This window comes from Hippopotamus amphibius, chromosome 7, assembly GCF_030028045.1.
Source record: "Hippopotamus amphibius kiboko isolate mHipAmp2 chromosome 7, mHipAmp2.hap2, whole genome shotgun sequence".
In the NCBI taxonomy this organism is placed as follows: Eukaryota; Metazoa; Chordata; class Mammalia; order Artiodactyla; family Hippopotamidae; genus Hippopotamus; species Hippopotamus amphibius.
Window position 1 is genome coordinate 138,449,969 of NC_080192.1, and position 13,176 is coordinate 138,463,144.

Sequence of the window (13,176 nt, forward strand, 5' to 3'; positions counted from 1 at the left end):
ATGTCAGCTCTTCAGTGATCTCAGCTTGAAAAAAAGAAAAAGTGTAAATATAAAAACACTGGAAGAAAATCTTGAGAGGTTTGACCATATAGTTTATATGTTAGAGATCATAAATGAAATTAAATTACATGTAGAAGATCAAGAAGATTTTAAGAAATTTGACAATGGTCATACTCTTAACAGAGTAAAGTTTATATAAATTATTATAAAAATAATAAAGCAGCAATAAAGTAAATCTAAATAAACCACATCAGATAATTTGTATCAAAATAAATGCAATATATATAAAACATATATTTTCTGGTAACTTGAAAATTGTAAATTAAAGCGAGGAATAATTTTTCTTCTTTGACAAATTGGCAAAGAAGTAAAAACAAACAAAAAAAAGAGTTATCCTTATTCTGGCAAGGAGGTAGGAGGAAGTACTCTCATTCTCTGTATGTGGGAATATAAATTGGTAAAATTGTTTTGGAAGACAATTTGGTAATATTTACCAGGGCTTTATGCATTCTACTCCTGGCTTTAAAAGCAGGCCACTCAACCATGCTTCAAGCTGTGACTGGTACATTGCAAATAAACTGTTTCGGGCAATTGCCTGCAGCCACTCCTGGACTCTTCTGAGTGAGGCCTGCTGCAGTGCTCCCAGGCCGCTAAATCTCAGCTCCAAATACCAACTTTGGATTCAAGAGCTTTTGGACCCTCAGTTATACCAAATTTTCTGTCTTCTCTGGTTTTCACATTTGATTTAACATCTTACCCAGTCCTAAGCCCCTAATGTTCTGTTTTCCCAGCCTTTCCTTCAGTCTCAGAACAAGCTCCCCTCCATTTCTCCCAACCACACCTACAACCTCATCTTGACTGGCTGGCCCACCCAGCTGGCTGACTTCCTCTCCATCCCTCTTCATCTTCCTTCTCCTGTTAGGCATGAGATATTTGAACATTCCTCACTCTAGATCCCAAGTTGACTGATGTTTGCCCAAAGGAAAAGTTAATACTATCTAACGTGTGGGATAAGCATAACTGAAAAGGCTTTTACATGTTAAACGGTGTTTTTTCTTCATTTTGATATTATTGTATGTGACTGATATTATATGTTATTTATATTCTGTCTTGACCACTTTCAAAAATGTAATTTCTTTTATTGTATTTTCTGTAGCATCTCTGTAGCAGTGATTACCATTCCCCTCAAATATTTTTGGATCCCTCCTGCTCTGGAGAAGTACAATCTCTCCCTTCTCATTTATGAATCAGTGAATCTTGTGAGTTCTTGCTTTAGCAACTTAGATACTTCCTGTCTTGCTTTTCTCCAAACTTTGAGCAAAATGAGTTGTCTTTAAATGGAGAAAAAATGGAAAAGGCGCCTCTTGAATTTATTCTCTATTCCTCACTGTAACTCCACTCAATACAGGTCATTTTGTAACTGTTAATTCTCTGCAGATATCAAAATGAATTTTGAAGAGCTAGTGAATGCATTAGATTAAATGGCAAGTGTAGCAGGTCAGACAGGGGTCTTTACTTTCTCATTTCAGCACCTTTAATAGCCTTTCTGAAGTATTGTGATGACTGTCCTGTGCAGGGAGAAGTAGCCGTCATATATTTATCTGAAGATTGCCCACTTTAGAAGTTAAAACAGGATAATAATCCCTTAGAGGTGACTTACCTTACTTTCTTAAATGCTAAAAACCAACAAAATAAAACAACACAAAAACAAAACCAGAAAACATCTCTCTGCTCAAAATCAGCTTCCTCTTACTTTAGTAAAGTTTTCATATAGATCAAAAATCACAATAGCTAGCCTATATTTGTGTTTATCTAAACTTTTACTGAGTAAACTTAAATAGACCCTATTAATCAAGAAACAAGAAAATGAAATGATAAAAATAATTTACAGCCAGCCAGACTGTGCAGAAACAAGGTCTGTTCATTATTGCTAGAGGCATATTCATTCAATCAGCAGAAAGTTGCCAAATATCCTCTAAGTGTCACTAACAACATGCTGGGAGTTGGGGATGTGAAGCTTAAATGCAGGAAGTGTTGCAGTTGAGATGAAATGAGCACAGAGTGTTATCAGAGTGGAGGAGGGTGGTGACCAGTACTTCTGAGAATTCTGCAGAGTTTTACAGATGACATTTGATGTAGGGCAGGAGGATTCCATGCAGAGAGTACGAAAGGTTTACTGAAGAGGACAGGAGTGCTGGAGAGTAGAAATGGCAAGTGCTATGGGAGAAAGGCAAGGGAGAATGATTTCTTGGGGTAATTGGTAGTAGGTACAGCCTCTTGAAGAACTTTGAGCAAAATAGATCAACATCCAAAAATGCATCAAAACCCTCCTATCCTTTAGTAACCTGCCTAGATGACTATTTCAAGGAAATAATGTACACGAATAATATAACAATAATTAAAAAAACAAGGTGTGTGAAGCAATTAACCATGGGTATTTAGAGTAATAAAATATGAGAAACTACCTCAGAATCCAACTATTCAGAACACTTTATATTAAAATAAGTATCGTAAAATAAAGAGTTTGCAGTTTCATCATAAATAAAAATTGCCCTACATGAGTAAAAAAATGGTGTGACTATTATGGGTATGGTTGTACAAAACCTAAAAGCAGAAGGATTAAAAGTAGGAAAGAATCATAAATGTATAAATGTTGCCAAAGTAGGGAGTCAAAGTAAGTTCTTTGGTTTTCAGTTATAAAGTTTTAGGATGGTTTGATAGTCAATTTTTTAAACAGTTTTACAGTCCACAAAAAAAAGAAACTTCAATCTAGTGAATTCTCAACTTCTGGACTTGAACTTGTACCTTGATTCTAAATTCCCCATTTAGTGTAATAGTCAACTATTAGTCAACCATAAACATTTTTCCAAGTGCATATGACACATTTACCAAGATACATTCTATTGGTCATAACTTAAGTCTCAATACGTTTCAAAGGATTGAAATCATACAGAAGATATTCTCTTTTCACACTGAAATTAAACTAGGAATCAAAAACAGTAAGATATCTTGAGAATGTTTGCAAACCAAGGAATATACTTCTAAATAACTCTTGGGTCAAACGAAAAGAACAATAAAGCCACCAAACACACATTATTAGGAGTGAAGGGGGCACATCACTGCAGAGTCTGCAGACATCAAAAGACAATGAATAAACGTATAAAAACCTTATGCTAATGAAATGAACAAATTACTGAAATGGACATATTCCTTGAAAATCTTCATAGGTGACTGTAATGCACAGCCAAGTTGATAATTGCTGCTCAAAAGGACGCTACACATTCATAAGTGACTGGTATCAGGCCATTTGTTCAACACATTCTACCATCCCTTCAATCTGCTCCCATCTCTTTTTGACTTAAATTCTTTAAAGATTCTAGTTTTCCAACAGGATACTGTCCTGGCTTCTTAATTTGAAGATTAAAAACAAAAACATATTTCATGACGTGTTTCTTACTTATCCAGCTTCTTTTTTTTTTCATTCTCTCTTACATCTTATGTTCCAGCTATAAAACATACAAAAAATTAATTGCCACATTTTATTGATTCTGAAGGATACATTTTTCATATTTCCATACCTCTGATATTGGATTGTGTCTTGTGATCAGTGGAGTCATACAACTAATTTGCACATTGTTTTAGTTGTAGTGGTTCCTATAACAATTATGAGACACACTTAGATGTTATGCTTTCTTTCATGTCTATTTGATTAAACACTTAGAACTCTGTCTTGCTTCTTTTTCCTTATATTATGCAACTGAGCTGAATTCTTAGCAGTTATCACAAATGTCATCTCCTATTTCAAATTTTCCTTAACAAAAACCTACTACTTATTGTCTGTTATGTGCTAGGCTCCATGCCACCTAATTTACATATGGCTTCTCTTTTATATTTTATGATCACTTGATGAGCAAAAGGCATTATCCAAGGCTCATGGAGGTTAACTAAATTCCACAGAGGTCACACGCTTTGCTTAAAAAAATGGCACAATTGGAACTGAACACAAATCTGTTGCTTCTAAAGCCTTTGCCCTTCCTATGCCACCACAATGCCTCTCCTAACAATGCCCCATTATTTGTCAAATTAGGCACACTTTTCTTAGAGTTCTTACTGTATCTATTTCACTATATTGTAATGATTTTTTCCTATCTTTCTGATTTATGAGGTAATAAAAATTCTTTATTACTAGATCCTTAAGACTTAGTCGAATGCCTGATCTATAGCAATACCAAGTAGTGAATATTTTAACAAATGAATGAATGAGCTATATTTGACCATGAGATTTTCTGGGTTCTTATACTTCTTCCAACCATGCACACTAGATATAGTATCAGTGACACTGGAAAAATTAAACAATTTCAAAACAGGATTATGAGCTAGCATTTAGAAGCCTGGACTCGAAAGCAGTGGTAACAAATGGTTTTCATCCCCATAATTACTCTTATCTGTGGTTGGTTCATCAGAGTACTGGGTTCAGAAGGATTCTGAAGCTGTATTAGCTCAGTGAGAAGTACAGGGGTTAATATCTGCATTGTCTGTCTTTTCTGGGCAGAGGAGGAGAGAGTGACAGTGTTCCTATGATGTGTTTGCCATGGGCACTTGAAAAATCTATTTCTCTCCATCCTTGGGGACTTTACAGTTGCTGTTCCCTCTATTTGTTTTTTTGGTTTTTTTTTAACATTTTAAAAATTATTTAGCACACTGGCTTTCTCTAGATATGGCGAGCAGGGGCTACTCTTTGCTGTGGAGCATGGGCTCTAGGTGTGTGGGCTTCAGTAGTTGCAGCATGTGGACTCAGTAGTTGTGGCTCCTGGGCTCTAGAGCACAAGCTCAGTAGTTGTGGCGCATGGGCCTAGCCACTCTGCATCATGTTGGATCCTCCCGGCTCAGGGCTCGAACCCATGTCCCCTGCATTGGCAGGCGGACTCCTAACCACTGCACCACCAGGGAAGCCCTGTTCCCTCTATTTGGAAAGGTCTTCCTCTAGATATGACTTTTATTTGTCACTCCCTTACTTTATTCAAAATTCTGTTTAAATATCCATTTTTCAGAGAGTAGACCCCACCATTCATTCTAAAAGAGCACATTTCCTACAGCAGCACTCACTGTACCATTTTAGCACTCTGTTATTCTTTCTTGCACTTATGGGCATTTTGCATTATATGTGTTTGTTTATCCACTTATTGTTTGTCTCTCCCCGTGAGCTCTATGAGGGCAGGGACTTTGTTCTGCTCACCCAGGCACCTCTACAGTGCCCAGCATGTGGTCCATGTTGAGTCAATAACAAAGTCATCAATGTAGTATTCTTTCTGTCCTTTTCTCTCATGGCCATAACAGCAGACAATCAGTATGAGAAAAAATACCTATTGTCCTTAAAGAATTTCTTATGTTTAATGTAGTTCAATTTTGTAAATTTCATCACTTTGGTATCTAATATATTCCAAATCTCTGACCCTTTACAATTCTCTTCTTTTCTAACTCTTACACCTCTTCCCCACTTTTCTCTTTACTGTTCTTTACCATTAGAGACTCTCTGTTTCTCCAGCAAGAGAGAATTTCAGGACATGTTAATTATCCAGGCCAAAGGACAGCCATATTTCCTTGATGGGTAATTTAAATTATTTCAGATGATTTACCCCTACATTTTAAATCACTTTCTTTCCCAAGTATTTCCTATGGAAACAGTACACCAACAGTCCAGATTATGGTGAACTGGGCTGATTTGTCAGTAACTCAAGGTCAGTATGAGTAGCATCTCAGATGTTGAATTTTCTTTCTTTCAATGTTGGTCCTCCTGCAAGATGCAGAATCAAGTTCAGAAGAGAAGAAAAGCAGTCCTGTCTTGAATGTTAACACTAAATTAAAACACCTTAGGAAAGAGGATATACAGTTGCCTTGTTCAACTTCTATGTTACAGATACTCTCCAATCATGGTGCCAGGTTCCAATAACACATTTAAGAAGTAGATTAGTTAGAATATACGTTCTGCATCTTATGACAAAAGTCCAAAATGACAGTGCTTTACACAAGATAGGTGTTATTTTGCTTTTTCCTAGAGGTCTAATCTTCTAAGGCAATTGTGAGTCATGACTCTCTCAGGAACTGAGGCTCCTTTTCTCAACATTCTCTAACATTCCCATGGATTTGTCTCTGTCGACAAGGCCATGTTGCTCACTACTTCATCTTCATCCCAGCCAGAAGGAAAGGGAAAATAGAGGTGGAAGGACACACTGGCTCCTTAAAGAGCCCAGGCAGGGTATTGAGCCATCACTTCTGTTCACATCTCCTTTGCCAGAACTTGGTCACGTGAATACAAGTGGGTGCAGGGAAGGCTTTAACACATCGTGTTTTTTTCTTGGAAGCCCTGTAGACAGCCAAATATGAGAGTTGCTTCTATTAGAGAAAGAGGGAAGGGTTATGGGCATACAACTACCAGGTTTTGTTGCAGGAAGAGAGGATGGATTTTGTTCTAGAGTCAAGAAGAATCTGTGGAATACTTGACATTCTTCTCATTGATCTCACTTATGGTCCAGTGTGTGTGATGGAGCAATGGTTTCTAAGACAATTAGCTGGTCATTTAGATGGAATCACTAGAAACTATTCCTCAATTTTGTGGGTTTGGAAATAGATGGGTATAGATTTATGCAAAACAGACTCTCAAAAGTTTAATATACAAACCAGATAAAGAACGTCATTTAGAATGAGAAAAATAACTATTGATTCATATAGGTAGTTTGTGTCAGGATGGTATGAGAAGCTCCTAGGAAAGCCAAAGGATAACTGGGAAGTTTTGCTGGTTGAGTATAAAGAACAAGAAAAAGAGCCAGCTCTTCCTCACATTCAATAAAAGTTCATCAAAAAGAAGAAACTTAAGGGACTTGCTAGAAGCTCTTATGATAATTTGTCTTAGAACTAGGAGGGTATTTAAAGATTATTTAATTTAGTCTCTAATTTTTAGAGATTAAAAACAGAAGTTCCAAGCAGGGAAATGACTTGCTGAAAAAAAATCTCATAGCTCATTAGAGGCAGAACCAGGGCAAAACCAAACCAAACCAAAACAAAACAAATCTCCTTATTTCTGGTACAAGCAAGGATCTTTTCCAGTTTAATTTACACTGGATTTCATTCATTGTTTCATTTATTTAGTCATTCATTCTGCAAGTTTAAACATTAAAAAACAACAAAAATTTTTTATTTAAATAGAGAAAAACACAACCCCACAGTTACCACCCAGATTAAGAAATAGAATGTCATCAGCACGTCAGAGGTCCCCCCACCCTCCTTCCATTCTACTTCCACCCAAAGATAACTACTGTCCTTATAATAACACCATAGAGTAGTTTTGCCTGTTTTTTAACTTCTTCTCTTGATCAACATTAAGTTAGTGATGTTCATCCATATTATTGCATGTAAGCATAATTCTTTGATTTTTATTGCTGAAGAATAGGCCACTATTTGGACACAGCATACATTATTAATCCACTCTACTGCTGATAGAGGTTTGAGTTTTTCCCAGCTCTTTGCTATTACTAAAAATACTACTATCAATATTCTCGCACACATCTTTCGTTACACCTAGGTATGCATTTCTAGGGCCTTATACCTGTATGGGATTGCTGGGTCATAGTGTATGAGTGTTTCTAAATGTAGTAGAAATGGAAATTGTCCAAAGGGCTGGTATCAATGTAAATGCCCATCAATAGTAATGATGACATTTGTTGATAGGGTTGTAGAAGTTTCACATCCCCACCAGCACTTGAATATTTTCAGTCTCTTTCATTTCAGCTTGTGGTTGGTGTATAGTGAAAGTAGAAATAATAACTTCCTTGACTCAACAAAGAGTTTCTACTAAAAATCTACATCAAACATTATATTTAATGTTGAAACTTTAGAAGCTCTTGTTTTAATATCAGGAATGATGTGAAAGTTCTTGTTAACGTTGCTATTTAATCTTATGATGGGTGTTCTATTCTGTGCAGTAAAACCAATGCAATGAAATAAAAGAAATAAGAGTATTTAGGAAACTTCTGAAAGGGAAGTAATGAGAGAGGATCAGTCCTACTGGCTATTAAAATCATAATATGCAGCTATAATAATTTATATAGCATATACCTGAAGCATTAAAAGATAGAATGACCAATGGAAAATAATACAAAAATCAAGAAATAGACCCACATATATATGCAAAAAAAAGTAGCCTATGCTATAGAGAGAATTTCACATCAGTAAGGAAAGATGGCTGGGTTTATTCAACTGCATAGCCATCATGATAATAAACTTGGATTCATACTTCACACTTTGCAACAGAATAAACTGCAAATAAATAAAATATTTAAATCTACAAAAATGAAAATATAAACCTACTGAAAGAAAGCACAAGAGAATTTCTTAAAAAGAAGGACCTTTTTAAGTAAGTTACAAAATACAAGATTGATACATTCTATTCTACAATAGTATGGCAAACTCATCACAATGCAGGCAAAAATATATACAACTCATTCACAGGCAAAGGTGTAATTAGTCCTTTGTTCACAGGCAAAGGATTGATTTTCCTAAGATGTAAAGAGCTTCTATAAATTTCTAGGGGAAAAAATAGACAATCTTATTTTTTTAAAAAGTTATAACTGACAAAGTTTAGAAGTAAAAAGAAAGATTTAAGATAGTTGGATATAAGATTTAATCAATTTAAGATTGATATGTAAAAGTAATAATAGTATTTATCAAAATAGTAGAATTTGTCAACAACTTTCTTACATGGAGTACAGTTGATTTACGACATTGTGTTAGTTTCTGCTGTACAGCAAAGTGAATGTTATACATATACATACATCCTCTCTTTTTTAGACTCTTTTCCCATATAGATCACTACAGAGCACTGAGTAGAGTTCCCTGTGCTATACAGTAGGTCCTTATTAGTTATCTATTTTATATTTAGTAGCGTGTATATCAATCCCAATCTTCCAATTTATCTCTCCCCACTTTTCCCCCATGGTAACCATACGTTTGTTTTCTACAACTGTGTCACCAATTTTAAATAGGTACATTCACATTAACTATAGCAAACTAAAAGATCTATGACTCAACCTCACAAAGAAAATTACAAGATTTTCAGAGAGAAAAATCTAACATGCTATTAAAAATGTAAATACATCATTAATATTTATAATATATAAATCAATGAGAAAAACTGAAATCCTATTAGGCAAATGGACAAAGATACAAATAGGCAAATCAGATTAGAGAAACATAAATACCTAACAAACATACGAACAGATGCCCAAACTCATTGATGTTTGGGGACATGCAAAGGAAAACATGAGATATCACTTTGCCAGAGTGGGATAATTAGAAAGTCGGATAATGCCAAGTCTTGGTGGAAACTGTGGATACAGGAACTCGTGTGCTCTGCTGTGCAGAGTACAGATTGGAGCAATCACTCTGGAAAATGATCAGGTAGTACTCAGTCCAATGTGATGTATGTCTGCCCTGGCACCCAGCTTTCTTCAGGTATACGTCTCACACAGCTCCATGGAGGGAATGAACAGGGTAGTTTCTCCCCAGCACTGCTGTTGTAGTAGAAAATAGAGGCAAGCTAGGGGACTCCCCTAGCTAGAGAAGAGAGAAGTATAACTTGATGCATGCACAGGACAGAATATCATGCACAGAGGTCTACACAGAGCAGCATGGATAGGTCTTCAAAACAGTGTTGGATGAAAAAAGTGAGTAACAATATGAGGCCCATAGCACAATATTATTTGTGTGCCTTAAACATATGTGCACACAAAATAAAAATGCATGACCACATACAAATACAGGAATAGACATATCAAGCCTATTAGACTGCTCTCCTGTGATCAGGGGAGGGGTAAAGGGAAAGAGGACTGAAAATAAAAGGAAATCAATGAATCAATGAAGTTTTCATGCCTCAGTGATGATGGGCCATGAGCATAGGCGTATGATAAACCCACTCTCCACAGCTGAGCATCCTTAATTATCAGCTTTTTATGAAATTGTGTGTGTGTGTGTATTCATTTACCTTGTAGCTCCATATCCAGAAATATATTCTAAAGAAAGAACTCATAATATAGGCAAAAAGTGTCTACCCAAAGATACTGCAGCATGGTTTCCAGTACTAAACAGTATAAACAATGTAAAACAATGATAAGAATAATAAGTCAATAAACTGTGGCATATCCACTTAATGTGATACCTTGCAACCATTAAACTGATGCTTACATGGAGTTTGTATTGACACTGGTGATGCTTATGGCATGTTAATAAGTAAAATATGTAATACATAAATTTATTTCTATGAATACAGCTAAAATGAAGATATGCATTGAAATATTATTAGAGGAAATGCATATAGGTGGTTTTATATGGGTGGTAGGACTATGGGCAATGTTTTTTTCTTTCTTCCTGCATTTTTCAAATGTAATTTAATGAATAATTATTACCTTCAAAAATGTAAGACAAATTATACCAAGAAAAGCAACTATTATTCCCAGTTTAAATGTAAATTTCCTAAGAAATATGACCAATTATGAGCTGTCAGTACTTTGCCTGAGCACAAGGAGACAGAACAAATTTTGAGCCCCCGGGGCTGGGGGCAACCAGTGGACACGTGTTTCTTTACAGTGAATAACAGAGGGTAAAATTGGATGCTTTGACAAAGCCACTGAGATAGAAAAGAGATGGGACACTATAGTGAAAACTAGAAAAACCCCACGGTAGATGGCAGAGAAATGGTTTACAACTCTTACACCCACACTTAGGATGCTCAAAAGGAGAGGATATTGGAGGGGCTGCACTAGCAAGTCATAAGTCATTCCCCCCACCCCACCCCCAAACAAGAAGTGGGGTGGAGCAATCCTGCCTGGCCTCAAGGGTATAGAACTTAACAGCAAGCAGGGTGCCCATTAACAGCAGGGAACACAGATAAGAGTGACCTGGTTCTTCAAGAAGGATGGGAAACCAATTTCTGGAAAGTTCTCTGACCACAGAAACACACCCACAGGTGCTCCTTATAGGATTCCATGCAGCTTAGAAGTAATCATTGAATAAAAAGTTAGGAGGAGGATTTGTCCTTTCTTTACTAGCATAGTTCCTATTTCCATTTAAAAAAACACCCCCGTTCATCTTCCTCAGAGCACTTTTATTTGGATGAATTTCAGTAGCTCTCTGATTTTCATCAAAAAGGTTTTGAACAACTACTACATACTTGAAATTGTGCTAAGGGGAATAAAAAAGAAATGAATAAGACAAGATCCATTCCCTCCAAAGATTTACCATCTAGGTGGAGACAAGGCAAAATCATTCAGGAGTTAGAAAACCTGTAATCTCACTGGTTAAAAAACAAAAAATTACTTAATATCTTAATTGAGATTCACCGGATTCAACTGATTGCCTTTTATGTGTAGAACACGGTGGGCGAACAATTTTACACCCATTTTAAAATTTAACTTCATCCTAACCCTGTGAGTTAGAGGTCATGATCTCCTAGTCAAAGACGAAGGAACAGGAGCCCAGGGCAGTGATTTGTCCAAGATCACACAGCCAGAAAGTGAGGAGTCAGATTTACAGCCATGCAGTTTTCAAAATCCAGCGTTCTTTTCATTATACATCGTTCTGCCAGATGACTTACTTGCTGAATTGTGTCTATTCCGGTCTCTTTTGATCTCTAGCGAGTCCATGGTTCATAAGGAATAACTAATCCCGCTCAGAAATGGAAATGCCATGGGTTGAGTCATAAGGTATTCTTTCGTGAGTCTGGCCGTGGATAACCATCGATTCACTGCAGTCTCATGGTAGCGCTCTCCTAGCTAAGTTAAGCAGGCCTCTCTACTTGTACAAATGTGTCCTTCAGCCAGATCTCTGCAGGGCCTGACTCATGCCTTACCCTGCTGCTAGGGCCAGCCAGCCATGAACCAGGCTTTAACTTACATAACTATTACAGGCTATTGCCCAACAAATTTAGCTACAATCATGGAAACACTTTCTAAATCCAGAGTTTTAGCCTTCTTAGAAGGAATTAGAAACATAGCATGTATTGATGTGTTGGTGTTGGTGTTCTACCCATTTTTGAGAGACATTTCCCCCAACCACTATAAGTAGCGTCATATTTATTTATTTATTTATTTTTTTAATGTATTTTTTTTTAAATTTATTGGCCGTGTTGGGTCTTTTTTTTTTTTTTTTTTTTTTGCTGTGCGCGGACTTTGTCTAGTTGTGGTGAGCGGGGGCTACTCTTCGTTGTGGTGTGCGGGCTCCTCATTGCCGTGGCTTCTCTCACTGTGGAGCACGGGCTCTAGGCGCGTGGACTTCAGTAGTTGCAGCACATGAGCTCAATAGCTGTGGCTCACGGGCTCTAAAACACAGGCTCAGTAGTTGTGGTGCACGGGCTTAGTTTCTCCGCAGCATGTGGGATCTTCCTGGGGCAGGGATCGAACCCGTGTCCCCTGCATTGGCAGGCAGATTCCCAACCACTGCGCCACCTAGGAGGCCCCAGCATCATATTTATTGACCAATAAGTGAACAGTCCTCTGAGGACTGCCTTGGACCCTGGTGATAGCTACAGACTCCTTGAATATCATCCAACGACTGCATCTTTGTTTGTGAAGTTCAGGATGAAAAACAGAAGAATCACAATATTGAAGCTTGATTCCATTTTGGCTTTTAGACATGCATTTGAGACTTCCATTCCAGGAGACAGAATATTAAGTCTAGTTGATTAGTGTACGTGTTATATAACTGGTCCAGAGTTTGAACGGGTTTGTATTTTTGAGTACCCTATAATGTACTTCTCTTAGATATATTACTTTGAAAAATGAAAAGTTCATCTTTTTAAAAAATTTTTATTGAAGTATATTTGATTTACAATGTTGTGTTAGTTTCTGGTGTACAGCAAAGTGATTCAGTTATATACGTAGATATATTTTTTCATTCTTTTCCATTATGGTTTATTGCAAGATACTGAACTTAGTTCTCTGAGCTACACATTAAGTGCATTTTCCCTATGAGAACATAGTGAAAGGAGGCATTTGATTATTCCAGGAAAATCTTGTGAGATTCAAAAATATAATGGCTTTGGATCGGAACACCTAAATTAAAGCACTGGTTCTACTAAACACAAAATGTGTAGTATTGAGTTGGGTGTTTGCCCCCACCAAGTCTCAG